Source organism: Glandiceps talaboti, chromosome 5 (genome assembly GCF_964340395.1).
Source record: "Glandiceps talaboti chromosome 5, keGlaTala1.1, whole genome shotgun sequence".
Taxonomy (NCBI): Eukaryota; Metazoa; Hemichordata; class Enteropneusta; family Spengelidae; genus Glandiceps; species Glandiceps talaboti.
The window spans coordinates 26,340,335-26,361,075 of NC_135553.1; the positions used below are offsets into that span (position 1 = coordinate 26,340,335).

The 20,741-nt window shown below is 36.5% G+C and overlaps 1 protein-coding gene across 1 annotated transcript in view; it reads right to left on the reverse strand.

Annotated features, from left to right (window-relative positions):
* Positions 1-20,741, reverse strand: part of LOC144435075 (transmembrane channel-like protein 5) — an 84,344-nt gene that overhangs the window by 34,388 nt on the left and 29,215 nt on the right. The gene's annotated exons all lie outside the window — the stretch shown is intronic.

Sequence of the window (20,741 nt, forward strand, 5' to 3'; positions counted from 1 at the left end):
TACAAAGATATTTTATTGTGTATTTTAATAATATAATCAATAAATGTTTTCAAAATATGCCTAAAAATGTTGTCAAAACTGCCATCATACAATATGCACCCATCTAACCAATGGAAAATGTTAGTCATAATAATTGTGTGAATGGCACTGATGAACACCTGACTTGTACAGATGTCATAAAATTTCTTATTTATTTACATTTATTACGTGTATTATCTAGAAAGCCATGATATTTTGTTTGTTATACCACATGAAGAACCATTTACATTATTCTACTCTGAAACATGTTAAATAAATTATCACGTAGGTACTGGCAAAGTTCTGACTTTGCACACTATAATATCATGGCCTCTATTGAAAGTTACAACTACTTGAAAATAAGTATGTACAATGTGTTGACTGGAGTTCAAAAACTATGTTTTAATTTGTAAGTCAACTTAAATTGATATACTATGTCATGTCTGATATTGCAATTTTTTCTTTTCAACAGGAAATATGAAATCACAACAATTTAAGGTTTGTCCTTACTGAAGGCATTCACTTTACATCTGATATTGAGTACGTATACTTTTATCCTGCTATTCAATTTACATATGTAACTACTAGTATCAGTATTCTTAACAATTTACTAAGGATTGATGGTGATGATATAGCTACATCTGTTTATACTAAATTCAATTCAATTCAATTCAATTCAAAACTTTATTGTCTGCATATAAAAACACAGAAAATTGTCTTCAGGCTCGTCAGCAAATGTTACAAAAATACACATAATTCACAGCAATGAAAACAGAAATAGTATATTTACATAATGACATAAACGTTCACTTGAAGCTGTCACATTGTGTTCAAAATGGCCACTGCTGATGGTAAGAATGATTTTTTAAACAAGTTCTTTTTTGAAAATGGAACCCTGTAACGACGTCCAGAGAGAAGCTTCTGGAAGTGAGTATGTAATGGATGTGTCCGGTCATTAACTCAACTTTGCAATTCAGATCAATCTGTTTCAGATATGTCTATATTTCAAGACTTTATAAGGTTTCTGGTTGTGAAAATCAGTGAGATTGAAGGAGGGGGAAATTACGCTGGAACCCAATGGGAATGAATAAATTATTTACATCTTTCCCTACCATCTAACTATGCTTATTCTACCTTTCAGGGAGAATATTTTGGTTCTTTTTGGTGTGCATGATTCTTAGATCTTTCTATGCATTATTTAATACCATGTAATTAAACATGTGGTGTATCGTTCTATTTTGGCATACAGGTATATGTTAGGTACTTCATATATCTTACCTTATAGCCTTTTGTGAAAGGATGTTATATCAAAATGTTAAGGATTATACTTCTTGATAAGGACTTTAATACTTGTTACTTTTGCACTCATATATATATTCCACATCTGGCTATCAGCAAATTAATTTGATCACTGAGGGCGCTATTCAGAGTACATTTTATGAATGGGTTCAGTCCCATATTCTGATTCTCAAACATTCCATGATGATATATAACGTAGATCATATTCTTGACTATTTTGCAAACAAATGTGCATTTTTGTAGTTTTTGATGATTTGGGAACCCATTCAAATAGTTTCCTTGCATTTTGTAGATTCATTCGTGGACTGCAATGTGTTAATCCATGATAGCACTTGGGTATAAATACTTTACCCTTTATCTTCTTTCTACTGGGGGTGTGGATGGAGGTGGGATGGATGGGAGAGGGTATTTGTTTGCACACAAAAAAACTACAAGTCGGAAAAAAGATGATTAATTCTGTCGTCCCCCCCCCCCCCCCCCCACACCAACTTGTACATTTTTGGAGGTATGTAATTCGCCCAAAACTGACCAAGTACGGGCAGAGTTACGAGCTCGTAAGTCTCAAGTACGAGTGACGTCTGAACTCATAATTTCCATATACGGGTGACGTCATACTCTTGTAGTTGGACTAATTTTCGATGAGTACGCAGAGGACTCACGCTTGTCGTATTCCGCGAGTATGTGGCGAATATTTGGTTGTTGTAAATTAAATGTAATAATAATGACATTCTCTTATCATTGATGTGAAAAAAATTCTAGGTAAGCTAACGTTTAGGCATATGTTATGTTGTATTCACTCGTAACTTGGAAGTATAATCGGCTCTGAACTTAGTGTGATTAATGTGAGCGGTGGTTTGGTAACGCAATTTTCTCCGGGCGCTCGATTTATGCCACTTACCAATACGGCTTATGTTCGCAAACGCCGTTACGTTGTGTTGGCAGGATTGGTTAGGAAATTTATTTTCATAATGAAACAATCAGTCACACATATCATGACGATAATATATTCCTTATTATTTGTCAGATCATTTGTCACTTACATAAAAAAACTTGGAAGGCGGGATCGTTATTATAGCCACACACCCTTCAACAGAATGATATGTCCCAGGACTCAAAAGATGGCGCAGATAAAATGTACATTGTACTGAGTCTAGGCATGGAAGGTCTAGGTGAACGAAGGGATTGTTAGCCTAAAAACGATAAAACAAGACTTGTGCGGCCACAAGTTAGGTTAGATAGGGTTCTTAACATTCTAGTTCAATCACAAATCGACTTTTGATATCGATTTGACGTTTGGATTTTCCCCGGGCAGTAACTCACTGAATCCCGTATCAATGAATCATGCAATGGCTATGGACGTCACCAGCTACAAAATTTCAGGCTGAAAAACCTGCACCTACACAAATTTTGTTCCGTTTACCCTCTAGTTTGCTCCCGGGCGCTTTCTTTCTTCCCCGGGCAGTAATTACATGACGTCACTCGTATTTCAGACATACGAGCTCGTTATGTCACCCGTATATATACGTTCAGACGTCACTCGTACTTGAGACTTGCGAGCTCGTAACTCTGCCTGTACTTGGTCAGTTTTGGGCCAATTACTTACATGCATTTTTGTGTACACACACACAAACACACACACACATGCACTTAAATTATGCTAGTATATGTTTATGTTGATGCATGCCTTCATTAGTATCAAATCCCCTTCTGGTAATTGTTAGCACAGCAGATGCATGCTTATCTGTCTGTATCTGTATCTGTATCTGTATCTGTATCTGTTTGAATACTGGAGACTGTTTAAGCAAAAATCCTCCAGGGGGATGTGTGCACTTTGTTAGTTTTTAATCATGCAGATCACAGAGTTATGACAATGCAGACTTAAATTGTTCTGGTGATTTACACATTACAGTGGACTCTGGTAGTGCATTCCAATCTTTTATGGTCCTTGGTATGAATGAATATGTACATTTCGGTTTTACAACTTGGTATGATGAGGGTTTTAGTGTGTCTATTTCTGGATGGTCTAAAAGTCAGAGGGATAGCTACCAGGCCATTGTTAACCTTGAAAAGTAAGAGGAGGTGCTGGTCTGACAGAGGTTTCCATTTCAGGTCTTTGAGCATAGAAGTAACACTGCTGTCCCTATGGTAGTTATTTTTCACAAAACGTGTTTTCAAGCTTGGTGCTGTCTAATTTTAGGTGTGGGTCCAACACAACTGAGGAGTAGTCCATCACTGATCTCACTAGTGTAGTACCAGTATATGCCATTTCTTTGAGATTTTTATGGCAATATCTTAGGTTTCGACAGATAAAACCCAAGATGGGGAAGCACAGTTTGAGACTTAATTGGAGATGTGAGTATTCCATTTCAGTGTGTCACTGATGGTTAATAATCAGGTTATTACAAGATATGGGTTTTCAGATACTTTTTCAATGATATGGTGATTTAATGAATACTGATACACTAATGGTGATTTACATCTAGATATTGACATAAAGTAACACTTTGTTACATTGAAATGCATGCCCCAATCTTGAGCCCATTTTTCTAAAGCTGTGAAGTGATGTTGTGGTTGAACATGGTCATCTGAGTTCCTTTATATTTATCTATAGAAGAGACAAACGTCAGTGAACAGCCTCACTTGAGACTTTACCCTTAGTGGCAGCTGGGTCATTTATATGACATAAAAAGAGCAACAGCTGGAAGACCGTGACCTGGGGGACTAGTAGGAATGCAGTTGTGATAAATTTTCATTTGTATCCTCCCTTGTAAACACAGACTGAAATTGGTTGTATAATCTTAAATAGTTTTGATGCAGTATACAATTATGTTTGTGATACCTGCTATGCCAATATTATGCTTTCTCTTTGCTTTGATATATTTCCAGCTTTAATTGTTTCCTTCTCCCATTATGTCATTCACATAGTTCCAGTGTGCCTTTCTTATGTTCTTTTGTGTTTGTCTCTTTGCATCATGATATTTATCCCAGTCTTGTTGAGATTTTGTTCATTTATCACATTGGAAGAGTTTATGTTTACATTAGATTTGTTTCAGTCTGTAACTGACGATTTACCGAGGGTAAATTGTATTTTGTTTGTGTTAATTTAGATGGGATGTCTTCCTTTATAACCTTTTCAATACATGTACCTTTATAACACTAGTACAGGGTATATCTATATATTTATAATATTATATTAACAAATTCCATCATTGAATTGTATTATTCACCTCAATACCTGAACTGAGTTCTGCCAATAGTGATGGATACTGAGTTCAAGAGCACTTCAGTAAGATAGGTACATTTTACATGTAACTTAACAAAAAGTACCCACATATAGAAACTCAGTATACCCATAAACAAAATAACTTACCAGTCACTATCTGAGCTGAGACATTGTTTGTTGAACACATCTACATGCATGTGTTAATTGTATGCTATTTATCCATCAATAATTTTGTCATGGTCTCTGAGGGAAATGATGACTAAGAACACACACAATTTCTTTAAAAGACTAAAGTGCCAAGTTCTTTTGTATTACATCAGAGAATGGCTATTTTGCATAACAATGTGTTCATAATTACTTGTACACTGTATTGTATATAGGCACACCCTACAGGACATCACACTTTGTCTATGCTACAATACATTGTACATGCATGTATGTTGTACATTTTTCAAAAGAGATCTTTTTTTCACTGGTTTAACAGTACTCTTTCATTTACATTAGCATTCTAATTCCTCAACAACCTCTTCTTAGTTTTAGTCAACAGTAATACAAATATCAAAGTAAGTCAAAGTTCATAGGTCATAGGTCATCCCAAACATACCCTTGTAAACCTGTCAGTTACTGACTGGTGGACTTTGTGGGCATACACACTGCTGTAGGTGTTGATTTACTCATCTCTTATTTCAGTTTACCCTGTGATGATCTTATAAGAGGTAAGTTGATAAATAATATGATTTCAATAATTTAACAAATCTACATTTCTACTATATACCCACAGCTACAGGGATTGGGAGCCATCAATTTCATTCCCAGCTGGTCATTACATGTGTCACATACTGTACCTTGTACTGCATGTATACCTACATGGACACTGTGCACTGATATACAGTTCATAACCTTGTTGCAACACAAATATAACTCACAATATTTGAATAACAGGGACATGAAATCACAATAACTGCATTCCCTCATTGATAACTATTACCAGAATTAAACTACAAGCTTAGATCAATTGTCATGTAATGTTACATGTAATTTGGTTCTTATATAGTAAAGATATAGTCATGTGCTTGTATTACAACTAAGGGCAGACTAATTCACCTCACTAAATGATGAGCCATGTGCCATGCTGTGAATTTACTTGTCACATATGTTGTTGTTTATTTGTATAACACCTACATGTAGATAATATATCTCAACAATGACTTCCAATGTTTATTTATAATATCAGATATAATACTGAAAGACACACACAGCATATCATAAATTCTCTGTAGGGTTCATCATGGTGTTTTAAAATGTTACATCTTATTTAGGTGAAAATGAAAACAAGTCGTGTTTATCGATTTTTGTTTGTGTGTTGTTTTATTTCTCACAAAATAGCACTAATCTTGGCATTGTAACACAACAGTACAGTTTGCATTATTTCTTTAAATGTTTATGCCAATTCATCATTAATGTTAATGCCTTTGCAAAATAATTAATCATTTCACAAAAGGGGAAAGCTCCGGGTCCAGATGGTATACCTTCAGAGTTTTATAAATGTACTGTCAACAGGCTATTGCCGTTAATGAGTGATTTATTCAACGACATTTTTGAAACTGGAGTCTTTCCTGAGGGGTGGTGTAGAGGGGTTATCATACCACTGTATAAAAAAGGTGTCAGGTCTGATCCGAATAATTACAGGGGTATAACTTTATTAGCTGTGTTTGGGAAAGTGTTCTGTGCCATTTTGAATAAGAGATTGTACGTTTGGGCTGAAGACATCGGGTCTATCTCCAGTTGTCAGAGTGGTTTTAGAAAGGGTTTCTCTACTATGGATAATATTTTCACACTGTATGCCATAATTCAAAACTATCTGCGTAGACGCAGAGGTAAATTCTTCTGTTTATTTGTTGATTTCGCTAAGGCTTTCGATTCTGTTAATTACCATTATCTTTTCGTTAAACTACAATCAATTGGTCTTTCGGGTAAAATGTTTAATATCATCAAGTCCATGTACGATGATGTGAAGTCATGTGTTAAATTGGATAGGGGGATTTCAGAGTATTTCAATTGTGGTATCGGAGTTAGACAAGGAAGCGTACTAAGCCCTGTACTTTTTTCTCTTTTCATCGATGAACTTTACCAAATAATTACAAAAGCAGGATTTAAGGAGGTGCAGCTTACACAAGACATGTTTGATTTATTTGTCCTGCTTTATGCAGATGACGTTGTGATATTTGCTGACACAGTTGTGGGTTTGCAGCGTTTGATTAACTGTCTGGGCCAATTCTGTGACAAGTGGAAACTTAAAGCAAACTTTAAGAAAACAAAGGTGGTAACATTTCGAAAGGGAGGTCATAGTTCAAGGAACGAAAAATGGCATTTAAATGGTACGAGTATCGAGGTGGTTAGCTACTATAACTATTTAGGACTGTTGTTATCATGTAGAAATAAGTGGTCTAAGGCAGTTAGTAATCTAGCTGATCAGGCCCGTAAAGCAATGTTTTCTATATTTAGTTTTGAGCGTAAAGTTGGCGTTATAACCCATGAGGTTTATTTTAAATTGTTTGATAGTCTAATCTTGCCTATTCTTTTGTATGGTTCTGAGCTTTGGGGATTTCAGCAGTTTATGCAAATTGAAATGGTACAACTTAAATATTGTAAACATTTTCTTGGAGTGCGACAAAACACTACAAATGAAGCGGTACTTGGGGATTGTGGCAGAACGCCAATTTTTGTAAAATCATTGACGAGATGTATAAAGTACTGGCTACGTCTTACTGAACTCCCCGATAACAGAGTTGCCAAACATGCTTATAAATTGATGCTGAAAATTGACGAAAGTGGTCACACGTCTTGGGCAACAGAAGTAAAAAATATTTTGCAATACTACAGTTTTGGTATAGTTTGGGTGTCACAGGGAGTGGGAGACACTATTTCTTTCGTAACGGAGTTCAGTCAGCGCGTATCTGATATTTATAAGCAAAATTGGTTTTCTGATGTTTGCTCCAAGGAGTCTTTAAATACATACTGTAATTTCAAGAGCGTATTAGAACCAGAAAAATATTTGTTGCAGCTTTCAGATGTAAGATACAGACATGCATTAGCGAGGATTCGATGTGGGAGTCATAAGTTACGTATACAGGAAGGTCGTCACAGCGGCTTAGATGTTACTGAGAGAATATGTGAAGTATGTTCAGAGGGTATAGAAGATGAATTTCATTTTCTACTAGTATGCCCTTTGTATCAAACAGTGAGGGAAGCTTTACTACCTCAGTATTACTGGATATTTCCTACACGTCAAAAGTTTTTCAATTTAATGAATGTGCAGTCTGCAATATTACTAAGAAACCTTGGTAAATTTATATACAAAGCAATGTACTTAAGAGAGGAATTCTATTCCAGCTAATGTCATTACACTCTTTCTGCTTGATGTATTAAATTATTTTTTGGTCACGTAGGCCTGTGGCCTGTAGTGATAATAAACATATTATTATTAATCATTTCACTATCTTTAGAATGTCTCACTTGCCTAATCTCTGTTGTTATATGTCATATAAACCATAATTTGGTTGTCATGGGCATGGTTTTGTTGCTTGGCATATAAAAGTGTTCATTTTTTTAATGTTAATCCATACCACACCCATGCATCATTGGGTTCTATCATATTACTGCACAGTGTTATTTAGGATTGCCATTTCGATATGTTACTTATTATTTTCTTCTCTCTGTTCTATAATGACTTCATGATACAAAGCATATGTCTTAAATTCACAGGACCATGGCTTACTCAGTGACCTTAAAGAGAATACCTGAACTATTGAAGTACATAACAAGATGGCGTCCAGAATGTAACCCTCTCTACTACATGATAAAGAATAGTCATCAAACCAATAATACTTGGCCACATCTCAACATCTACACAGATAATGAACAATTTCAATTTTGTAAAAGTGTGGTCTGTAAAGCCAACAACTTCTACAAACCTCCCTACAACACAACATACTTTGCCTACTCTACTGATGCCGGTAGTCTTACAACTTTACTGAAGCAGAATGGTGTTATGGACCGGAAAGAAGACTACACAACATTTGAACTTGTTCCTACTTCTTTGGTGGACAATATCAAGGACGTGACATATGATCAAATGGATTATAAACCAATATTTGAGGTTAAAATCAACTTGTTTCTTGCAAATACAGGAGGCAAGGAAACATTTTCACATTTACCCCATCCACCAAAGTGTCTACCAGAGGGCTTTACTCTAGCACCATTGTCTGTTGAACATGTAAAATTACTGGAAGAGAAAAACACACTCCCATTTACACCAACTTTTGCGAAAACTCTTGAATACTACAAACATTTGGCAGTTTTTGATGAAAAAAAGAAACCTGTTGCATGGCTCATACAGAAGGAATATGGTGATCTGGGCTATGCTTACACAGATCCAGTATTCCGTAGATATGATTTTTTTACTATCATTGCCACAAGCTTAGGGTTGGAAATATCACAGGCTGATGAACCACCCATTGGTATCATTAATGTTGGCCTTATTCCTCCTGCCAAAGCTGTATACAAAACAGGAATGGTCAAATACAAGGATTTTGAGATGACAAGGCTGTGCTTAAAGAAGAAAGAAGAAAAACACCAATTTCATGGACATGTTTACTCAAAAATCTAAAGATTCAGTCACAGGTTTTACAAATTGATAACAAAAGATCAAAGTCTAGTAATACTCATTCAGACTTGTCTAACACTTGGAACTTATACTGTCTTGTATTTCAGTGTATTATTACCAGAAGATACATCAATTTACAACATTACAACTTTGAAAACATTTCAAACCTGATTGGGCGTCAAGACAGTTTAACTTATACTTAACTTGTCTATCCATATAGTATTACTATAGGGGTATACTGTTCATCAGAATGATATTGTACAATATTGTAGATTCTTAACATCACATTGGCAATTACAATTCAATGATGATGATGTAGTACAGCCAAGATTTTCTTCCTATCAGTAACATTGTATAGTTACATGGACCTGTTGTAGAAATTTCTATAACATCATACACAAATTTAAGAGGAGTCAACCCAGTTGGTTTGGATCTTTTGCCAGAAATCACAATTAATAACTGAATTTGAATATCATCAACCCAATCACAAACCTCAACTATATGTAAACATTTAACAATTGAAAACACTCCCCCCCCCCCCCCCCCCCCGCCAATACTTTACTTCTACATGTATGTGACTGAATGGAGACTTGAGTTAAAAGAAATTGGTGGCAACAAATAAATACTATACTGTATTTAGTTTCTGATAATGCAGGACACTGCTTAAGTTCGATAATTAACGATCAACATCAAGGACAAAGGGCAATGTCTCAAAAGAAAGTTTAAACCTGGCAATAGGGGGTAGACACTTGAATGGAGTCTTTACATGTACGTTTTTGAGTTAATTGGTACATGTAAATCATGATTGTTCACTACAAATATGACTGCCATTGAGTAAAAATAGCACCAATGGCATTGTAGCACAACTGTAGTTTTTAAAAGTGTTTATCCACATGCTGATCCACACAAGATACAAAATGTATTGTTTTTCATTTGCTGAATGATTATCCAGTTGCCTATTCATATTTGCATACATTTTTTTGAATGTTTGTTCTTTTGTCTATGAATCCCTGATGTTATCTTTGCAATGTGATCATTTAGCTGTTGCTATGGGTGTGGTCATGTTGCTAGACATATTTGCATAAAGTTTTTGAATGTTTGTTCTTTTGTCTATGAATCCCTGATGTTATCTTTGCAATATACATCATCATATGGCTGTTGTTTCATATGGCTGTTGCTATGGGCATGGTTTGTTGCTTGCCACATTTACATACATTTTGAAACAATGTTTTTTTTTACCCCACCTATGATGCCATCATTTTCATTTGAGAAATTTTCCATCTACACGCCCTAAGTAATGTCCTCATCAAATACCAAGGCTATCGGCCCCACAGTTTTTGACTTGACCCCTCCCTCCTCCCAGTCAGCCAATTGCTATCCTACATGTACAATGTACATGTGCACGAACCTCATATTTAGTACACAGGTCAAATGTCAGCAAAGGAGAGTGCAGATCAGATTGACCTGCCATTGTAACATACTGCTGTTTACAAATTAGGTCAGGACTTTGTTCTCTGCTGAACCTGACTGAACAAACAGTGAGGACACATACAAGACCAACCTGTAAGGATAACAGATTCCTGTGTCTGATCTAAAAGAGGTACAATCTAAGTGTTCTTTCTTTCTGTCAGGAATCACTAATTAACAAACAGATTTAGAATGACACACATGAATATCTGAGTTTGCATTGTATCCATATATGTCTTGGAGTACCGTATATCGTTCTATTGTACAGTACATAGGTATTCATCAGCACATGGCCCACAATTATCTTGCCTATGCCTTGTGCTAAAGAAGTGTCATTCAAAATGTCATAGATTATACTAATTGATTGATTGATAATTACGGACTGTATTTATTAATTTTTACATTCCTACGTAGAGTACATACCTTTGTACTTAGATTTCAACTCACAACATTACATTATGGACCTTCAACTCACAACATTACATTGTGGACCTTCAACTCACAACATTACATTATGGACCATACACCTTAGAGTTCATCTGAATGAGACCCCCTTGGGCACTGGGTTTATGAGTGGATCTTAAAATTCAAACACTCATACTTTACATAACACCACCTGAGTGCTTTTGGAGGAATTCAAATTCATTATAATCCACCTCTTTATAATGATCTGAATTATTACATGCCACAGTTCACTTTTATCTAATCTGACCACAAGTGTTTTTCTGTTTTGTTGAAAAAAATATGGCCAATGGCGTTGTAGCACAACATTTTAGACCTAATTTGCATATCACTGATGGGATCATCATGTCATGAATGATTCTTAATCTACACACCCCTAAGAACGCCCCCACCACATTTCAGTCTAATCTGCTCAGTAGTTTTGGAATTATAGATTTTTGACCATAAAGACACATATTTAGCCCTGATTTGCATATCACTGATGGGATCACCATATCATGAACAAATCTAAATATAAACACCCTGAACAATGTTCCTACCAAAGTTCAGCCTAATCTGCTCAGTAGTTTTGGAATGAAAGATTTTTGACCAGAAGACACATTTTTATACCTAATTTGCATATCACTGATGGAATCATCATGTCATCAACAATTCTTAATCTAAAACACCTCTAAGAACGTTCCAACCAAATTTCAGATCAATCTGCTGAGTAGTTTTGAAGTTTAAATTTTTGACCAAAAATCACATTTTTCAACCCAAATCACACACCAGTGGTAAGATCATTTTCATTTGAACAATTTCCAAACTAGACACCCAAGAAAATATACCCATCAACTATCATGGCAATCGGCACAGTGGTTTTTGACTTTAAGTTGTTTACACACACAGACAGACACTTTGCCATGCCTATAGAACTACTGAACCTTACAGTTGAGTTGTGCTAAAAATGTACATAGTACACATAGTATTACCAAAATATTGAGGCAAGATTTGAATATGCTGTACAACTCAATGTGCAAATCATTATGACACTGTATAGTATAGGAACTACTACACTCTTGTATGCTCATTGCTTGTTGATAGTGCTACATCATAATTTGACAAAAAAGAAACTTGTCAGTTACATGTAAAGTGGCCATATGGATTAGAATTGGGGGATTTATTTGCAATTTTAATTGATAACACTACTTTGTTTTTTTAATTGAAAAACAATGTGAAATAACATATACATAAAGTCCTTGTTTGTAACTCAATAAATTGCAGAATATGCAAAAGTTGTGGAAGTTTGATTAATTTTTAAATATTTGTAATTAGGAATATCCTTAATTTTACTTCATTGCAACGTAAGTTGTTATTTACATTTTGTAAACGTTTAATGGACAGCAAGAATACTGTTATTTACAGTTGTGTACATTCTGATTCCTATTTCCATTCTAACTTTTGGAAACACTCAAGGTCAATTCTTTACTAGTGCTTTTTGTACTTTTTAGACTTTCACTTCAGTGTTACATTTTAGTGTTTTCTTTTTCTTTTCTTTTATTTGTATGGGCCGCTGGCCTGAAATAAAGAATAATAAAAATAATAATAATAATAATAATATGTCCAAAAACAAACATTTTACACATTTCTTTAAGTACAGTTGTTTTACCAATTAAAATTTCCTTTCCAAATACCCAATTTATGTAGTCACTTAGATTGGGTTGGGTTTTTAATAGCTACTTACTGTTTTATGGACATTCAAACACTCTATGTACATTTGCAGTTGTTGATGTCAGCTACTGCACAATGTTTGCAAACATCACAAATTTACAGAACATGAACACAAAACATTTGACCTCTATAACACCTTTGGTACTAACCAAGCAATACACATTTAGAATGCAGCAGTTATTCCATTGTTTTCACATCCTCTGCTCTATAAATCACAAATGCACAATTTCTCTTCACAGGATAGCCATGGCTTACTCAGTGACCCTAAAGAGAATACCTGAACTATTGAAGTACATAACAAGATGGCGTCCAGAATGTAACCCTCTCTACTACATGATAAAGAATAGTCATCAAACTAATAATACTTGGCCACATCTCAACATCTACACAGATAATGAACAATTTCAATTTTGTAAAACTGTGGTCTGTAAAGCCAACAACTTCTACAAACCTCCCTACAACACAACATACTTTGCCTACTCTACTGATGGTGGTAATCTTACAACTTTACTGAAGCAGGATGGAGTTGTGGACTGCAGAGTAGACTACACAACATTTGAACTTGTTCCTACTTCTTTGGTAGACAATATCAAGGAAGTGGCATGTGATCAAATGGATTATAAACCAATATTTGAGCTGGAATACAAAACATTCATTTTTGACCAACAGAACGAGCATAAAAAGCTACTTTCAGCAAACCCACTACCACAGGGATTTATAGTAGGACCCCTGTCTAGTAAACATGTGCAATTATTGGAAGAGAAAAACACACTCCCATTTACACCAAATTTTGTCAAAACTCTTGAATACTACAAACATTTGGCAGTTTTTGATGACAACAAGAAACCTGTTGCATGGCTTATTCAGAAGGAATATGGTGATCTGGGTTATTCTTATACAGATCAAGCACTCCGTAGATATGGTTTTTTCACTATCATTTCTTCAAGCTTAGCAATAGAAATATCACAGGTTGATGAACCACCCATTGGTATCATTAATGTGAATTTTGCTGAACATGTAAAAGGTATATATGACTCAGAAATAGATATATACAAGAACTTTCAGCTGACACGGCTGTGTTTAATGAAGAAAGATGAAAAACATGAATTTTGATATTACAAGGCAGCTGTGGAAGACAATCATTTTCACACCCATTTTACCTTGATACATGTACATGATCTAAAAACAATATCAAATTTGGCAATTAAATAGATGTAGACTGCACAAGGTCAAGGCCTATGGTTATTATCTCCAAAAAATTAGTACCACTACAAAATGGCTGTAAATGACCACTTTTCCATTAAAGTACTATGCTTTATCAGAGACAAACAATATATATTAATAAAACAGAAAGACTGTGATGACAAACACAGTGACTGGGCAAGTCTAGAATTCTAAACTGATACAGTACATTGCGTTTTAAAAACTTCATTCCATATACCCAGTCTAGTCATGAGGCTTGTAAAAGGTGTTAAATTGTGGGGGTCTCCTGTGGTGAATGAAGTGCCGAAGGGCACATGTCCATGTAATCCATCACAAACTGACAGGCTGTCGTCATCATTCATTAATATTCATTTGATACAGCTGTTTTGACTGTCGCAGGAATTTAGCATGTTGTCGTTCATGTTTTCTTTGGAATAACCATAGACCTAGTCTAGAATTCTATTAGAACTGGTACAGTACATTATGTTTTAAAAACTTCATTCTTAATACCCACCATAGACCATACATCATTGTTTTTTTCATCAATACACTAATGTATCGACATTGATATTACTTCCAAAAAATACATAGTACAAGCGATCGCCATTTTGTTTGTTGACCATGCATTGTGGGAAATTAAACCTCTCTAGGACTGCACTGATATGCAAATGTCCAACCAGGACTCCACCTCCAGTCTGTTTAAACTAAAATCACATGGGGATGCGATGACGTCAACCTGTTTATATGAACACGGTTGGGGTTAGCACAGATTTCTGTGTTCAAACAAGCCTCTTGACTAGACTGGGTATTGTAATGGAATGAAGTTTTTAAAACGTAATGTACTGTACCAGTTTAGAATTCTAGACTATGACTGGGTTCACATAACTTATCAAACATGGTAATATCAACTCTACAAAAAAAGAACAAATATTAAACATCTTTGTCCAAAATTCTAACTTACTCCTGATATGAATGGAACTATTATTATTGCACTGCAAAAACAGAGAGAACTAGAAAACTGGTTGGGCATTTATAGTCACTTTTATACTCATTTGTTGTAGATAATATGTATACAGACAAGTAGAAATTGTTGTGTCCTTCAGATCCAGCAATGAATCACCAGTGTACATGTACATTATTCATGGTTGTTGATATTTGTTTAGTAGTAATGTAGCCTAACCCAGGCAAGTTATTATGACATTAGCACTATTATCAACGATATCATTGGTATGTGAACAGGACATCTAATATACATGTATATCATGGACGGATTTAGATGGAACATTGTGGACAGATAGCTGAGGCTAGGAGACAAGGACCAATTAATTAGAGTTTGATGTAGAGCTCATTCAAGATTTTAATTAATTTCCAAAGACTTAAGTCAAGCTAAATGAAATCAAAATTCTAAAATTTAATAAAATATACACTTTGTTTGAATGGCTGATTACTGTGTTTAATATTCTTAACTGCAGTAACACTTTGTTTGAATGGCTGATTACTGTGTTTAATATTCATAACTGCAGTAACACTTTGTTTGAATGGCTGATTACTGTGTTTAATATTCTTAACTGCAGTAACACTTTGTTTGAATGGCTGATTACTGTGTTTAATATTCTTAACTGCAGTAACACTTTGTTTGAATGGCTGATTACTGTGTTTAATATTCATAACTGCAGTAACACTTTGTTTGAATGGCTGATTACTGTGTTTAATATTCATAACTGCAGTAACACTTTGTTTGAATGGCTGATTACTGTGTTTAATATTCATAACTGCAGTAACACTTTGTTTGAATGGCTGATTACTGTGTTTAATATTCATAACTGCAGTAACACTTTGTTTGAATGGCTGATTACTGTGTTTAATATTCTTAACTGCAGTAACACTTTGTTTGAATGGCTGATTACTGTGTTTAATATTCATAACTGCAGTAACTGTACTGTAGCGATTTTGACTTTTTTGCAAACCTTAAACAGAAAATAAAAAGTGGAAAGAAAAATCTTAAAACACAAAATAAAGTGAAAAAAAAAGATAAAAATTATTGCACACCAACCAAGGCTACAATTATTGCAGCTATCATTGCTTGTTCAATTCATAACTTTCTATTTACTAGAATAACAGACAGGATAAACTGCAGCCAGGACACACTACTAAGAATATTCCCATCAAAGTTCAGACCAATCTGCCCAGTAGTTTTTGAGTTTAAGTTTTTTGACCAAAAATGACATTTTTGACCCAAATCACACATCTGTGATGCATTCATTTTGCTTTGAACAATTTCCCAACTAGACACCAAAGTAATGTCCCCATCAAATACCAAGACATTTTTGTTCACACACACACACACACACACACACACACACACACACACACACACACACACACACACACACAGACAACCAGACAGACAGATATTTTTCCATGCCTATAGCACTACTGAACCTAAAAGTTCAGTTGTGCTAAAAATAACACCTAAATAGGAGTGCCTATTTACAAATGACTGCACTGAATCAAAACCCTATTTAAATATCTTAGTAGAATAACAACAGAACAAATTATTATTATTACATCTAAGCACACATGTATACAAATACATGTATTATCTTGTTTATATAATGAAATCAACACTTCAAAATTCATTAGGAGAAACAAACAGGTTGGAAAACCCAGGAGTTACATGTAATTAAAATGTCAGAAAGGATACCCTGTGAACTCACTATGTTATAAAAACTTGGGTGTTAGGATGCATTGGTTTCTGAACTTTCATTCACTTTCGCTTATAACAAGTTATCAGTACAGAGCTTGCATCCAGCTAAACTTAGGTGGAGGTGACCTACAGATGTTGCTAGGCAACTTTTGTTAACTGCATCTACTGTTATCACTATAAAAACTGTGTGAGATGATAAAGTTATGTAACATATCATGTGATCTGTTGAGGAACAAATAATACAATAGCCAAAACACAGAGAAATTGATTACTTTTAATAACACTTGTATCAGTATGTTAGTATTGTAGACATGGTGGGTTTTGGTAGTTGTCAGCTCCTACTGCACAGAATCAAAAGGACACAGATGAATCAAAGACTAACTTGACCATATCTGAAGAGGTAGGTTATACATGTAGTAAGTTTTAGTTTTAACACCAGGACTAGCACAGAGACTTGCATGTAACTGACTTCAACACCTGTGCGTGATAACCGCAAGGTGTTTTGCACAGTATCAAGCAGCAGCAGAAACATATTGGTATGTAACTGTTTACCTGGAGTGGAAGGTCAATTTTTATTTCAGCTGAGTTGTCGGTCTGTCCTGCCTATGTGTTGATGAGTTTAATAATTATTTCAATTTATTTGTTATATTTCATAAGCTAGAATCCAGTTATGTGGGGATTTCGTTCTTGTTTTTCTCCTACAAAGAGCAAACTGCCAGGTATGGTGTATGGTAGGGGAAAAGTTAGAGCGAAATGCCAGGTATGGTGTATGGTAGGGGAAAAGTTAGAGCGAAATGCCAGGTATGGTGTATGGTAGGGGAAAAGTTAGAGCGAAATGCCAGGTATGGTGTATGGTAGGGGATAAGTTAGAGCAAAATGCCAGGTATGGTGTATGGTAGGAGAAAAGTTAGAGCGAAATGCCAGGTATGGTGTATGGTAGGGGAAAAGTTAGAGCAAACTGCCAGGTGTGGTATATGGTAGGGGATAAGTTAGAGCAAACTGCCAGGTATGGTGTATGGTAGGGGAAAAGTTAGAGCGAAATGCCAGGTATGGTGTATGGTAGGGGAAAAGTTAGAGCAAACTGCCAGGTATGGTGTATGGTAGGGGATAAGTTAGAGCAAAATGCCAGGTATGGTGTATGGTAGGGGAAAAGTTAGAGCGAAATGCCAGGTATGGTGTACAAATGTATGGTAGGGGAAAAGTTAGAGCAAAATGCCAGGTATGGTGTATGGCAGGGGAAAAGTGAGAGCAAAATGCCAGGTGTGGTGTATGGTATGGGAAAAGTTAGAGCAAACTGTCAGGTATGGTGTACAAATGTATGGTAGGGGAAAAGTTAGAGCGAAATGCCAGGTGTGGTGTACAAATGTATGGTAGGGGAAAAGTTAGAGCAAAATGCCAGGTATGGTGTATGGTAGGAGAAAAGTTAGAGCGAAATGCCAGGTATGGTGTATGGTAGGGGAAAAGTTAGAGCAAACTGCCAGGTGTGGTATATGGTAGGGGATAAGTTAGAGCAAACTGCCAGGTATGGTGTATGGTAGGGGAAAAGTTAGAGCGAAATGCCAGGTATGGTGTATGGTAGGGGAAAAGTTAGAGCAAACTGCCAGGTATGGTGTATGGTAGGGGATAAGTTAGAGCAAAATGCCAGGTATGGTGTATGGTAGGGGAAAAGTTAGAGCGAAATGCCAGGTATGGTGTACAAATGTATGGTAGGGGAAAAGTTAGAGCAAAATGCCAGGTATGGTGTATGGCAGGGGAAAAGTGAGAGCAAAATGCCAGGTGTGGTGTATGGTATGGGAAAAGTTAGAGCAAACTGTCAGGTATGGTGTACAAATGTATGGTAGGGGAAAAGTTAGAGCGAAATGCCAGGTGTGGTATATGGTAGGGGATAAGTTAGAGCAAACTGCCAGGTATGGTGTATGGTAGGGGAAAAGTTAGAGCGAAATGCCAGGTATGGTGTATGGTAGGGGAAAAGTTAGAGCAAACTGCCAGGTGTGGTATATGGTAGGGGATAAGTTAGAGCAAACTGCCAGGTGTGGTATATGGTAGGGGAAAAGTTAGAGCGAAATGCCAGGTATGGTGTATGGTAGGGGAAAAGTTAGAGCAAACTGCCAGGTATGGTGTATGGTAGGGGATAAGTTAGAGCAAAATGCCAGGTATGGTGTATGGTAGGGGATAAGTTAGAGCAAAATGCCAGGTATGGTGTATGGTAGGGGAAAAGTTAGAGCAAACTGCCAGGTATGGTGTATGGTAGGGGAAAAGTTAGAGCAAACTAGCAGGTATGGTGTATGGTAGGGGATAAGTTAGAGCAAAATGCCAGGTATGGTGTATGGTAGGGAATAAGTTAGAGCAAAATGCCAGGTATGGTGTATGGTAGGGGAAAAGTGAGAGCGAAATGCCAGGTATGGTGTATGGTAGGGGAAAAGTGAGAGCAAAATGCCAGGTATGGTGTATGGTAGGGGAAAAGTTAGAGCAAAATGCCAGGTATGGTGTATGGTAGGGGATAAGTTAGAGCAAAATGCCAGGTATGGTGTATGGTAGGGAATAAGTTAGAGCAAACTAGCAGGTATGGTGTATGGTAGGGGATAAGTTAGAGCAAACTGCCAGGTATGGTGTATGGTAGGGGATAAGTTAGAGCAAAATGCCAGGTATGGTGTATGGTAGGGGATAAGTTAGAGCAAAATGCCAGGTATGGTGTATGGTAGGGGAAAAGTTAGAGCAAACTGCCAGGTATGGTGTATGGTAGGGGAAAAGTTAGAGCAAAATGCCAGGTATGGTGTATGGTAGGGGAAAAGTGAGAGCGAAATGCCAGGTATGGTGTATGGTAGGGGAAAAGTGAGAGCAAAATGCCAGGTATGGTGTATGGTAGGGGAAAAGTTAGAGCAAAATGCCAGGTATGGTGTATGGTAGGGGATAAGTTAGAGCAAAATGCCAGGTATGGTGTATGGTAGGGAATAAGTTAGAGCAAACTAGCAGGTATGGTGTATGGTAGGGGATAAGTTAGAGCAAAATGCCAGGTATGGTGTATGGTAGGGGATAAGTTAGAGCAAACTGCCAGGTGTGGTATATGGTAGGGGAAAAGTTAGAGCGAAATGCCAGGTATGGTGTATGGTAGGGGAAAAGTTAGAGCAAACTGCCAGGTATGGTGTATGGTAGGGGATAAGTTAGAGCAAAATGCCAGGTATGGTGTATGGTAGGGGATAAGTTAGAGCAAAATGCCAGGTATGGTGTATGGTAGGGGAAAAGTTAGAGCAAACTAGCAGGTATGGTGTATGGTAGGGGATAAGTTAGAGCAAAATGCCAGGTATGGTGTATGGTAGGGGAAAAGTTAGAGCGAAATGCCAGGTATGGTGTATGGTAGGGGAAAAGTGAGAGCGAAATGCCAGGTATGGTGTATGGTAGGGGATAAGTTAGAGCAAAATGCCAGGTATGGTGTATGGTATGGGAAAAGTTAGAGCAAAATGCCAGGTATGGTGTATGGTAGGGAATAAGTTAGAGCAAAATGCCAGGTATGGTGTATGGTAGGGGAAAAGTTAGAGCAAACTAGCAGGTATGGTGTATGGTAGGGGATAAGTTAGAGCAAAATGCCAGGTATGGTGTATGGTAGGGAATAAGTTAGAGCAAAATGCCAGGTATGGTGTATGGTAGGGGAAAAGTGAGAGCAAAATGCCAGGTATGGTGTATGGTAGGGGAAAAGTGAGAGCAAAATGCCAGGTATGGTGTATGGTATGGGAAAAGTTAGAGCAAACTGCCAGGTATGGTGTACAAATGTATGGTAGGGGAAAAGTTAGAGCAAAATGTCAGGTATGGTGTATGGCAAGGGAAAAGTTAGAGCAAACTGCCAGGTATGGTGTATGGTAGGGGATAAGTTAGAGCAAAATGCCAGGTATGGTGTATGGTAGGGGAAAAGTTAGAGCGAAATGCCAGGTATGGTGTATGGTAGGGGAAAAGTGAGAGCGAAATGCCAGGTATGGTGTATGGTAGGGGAT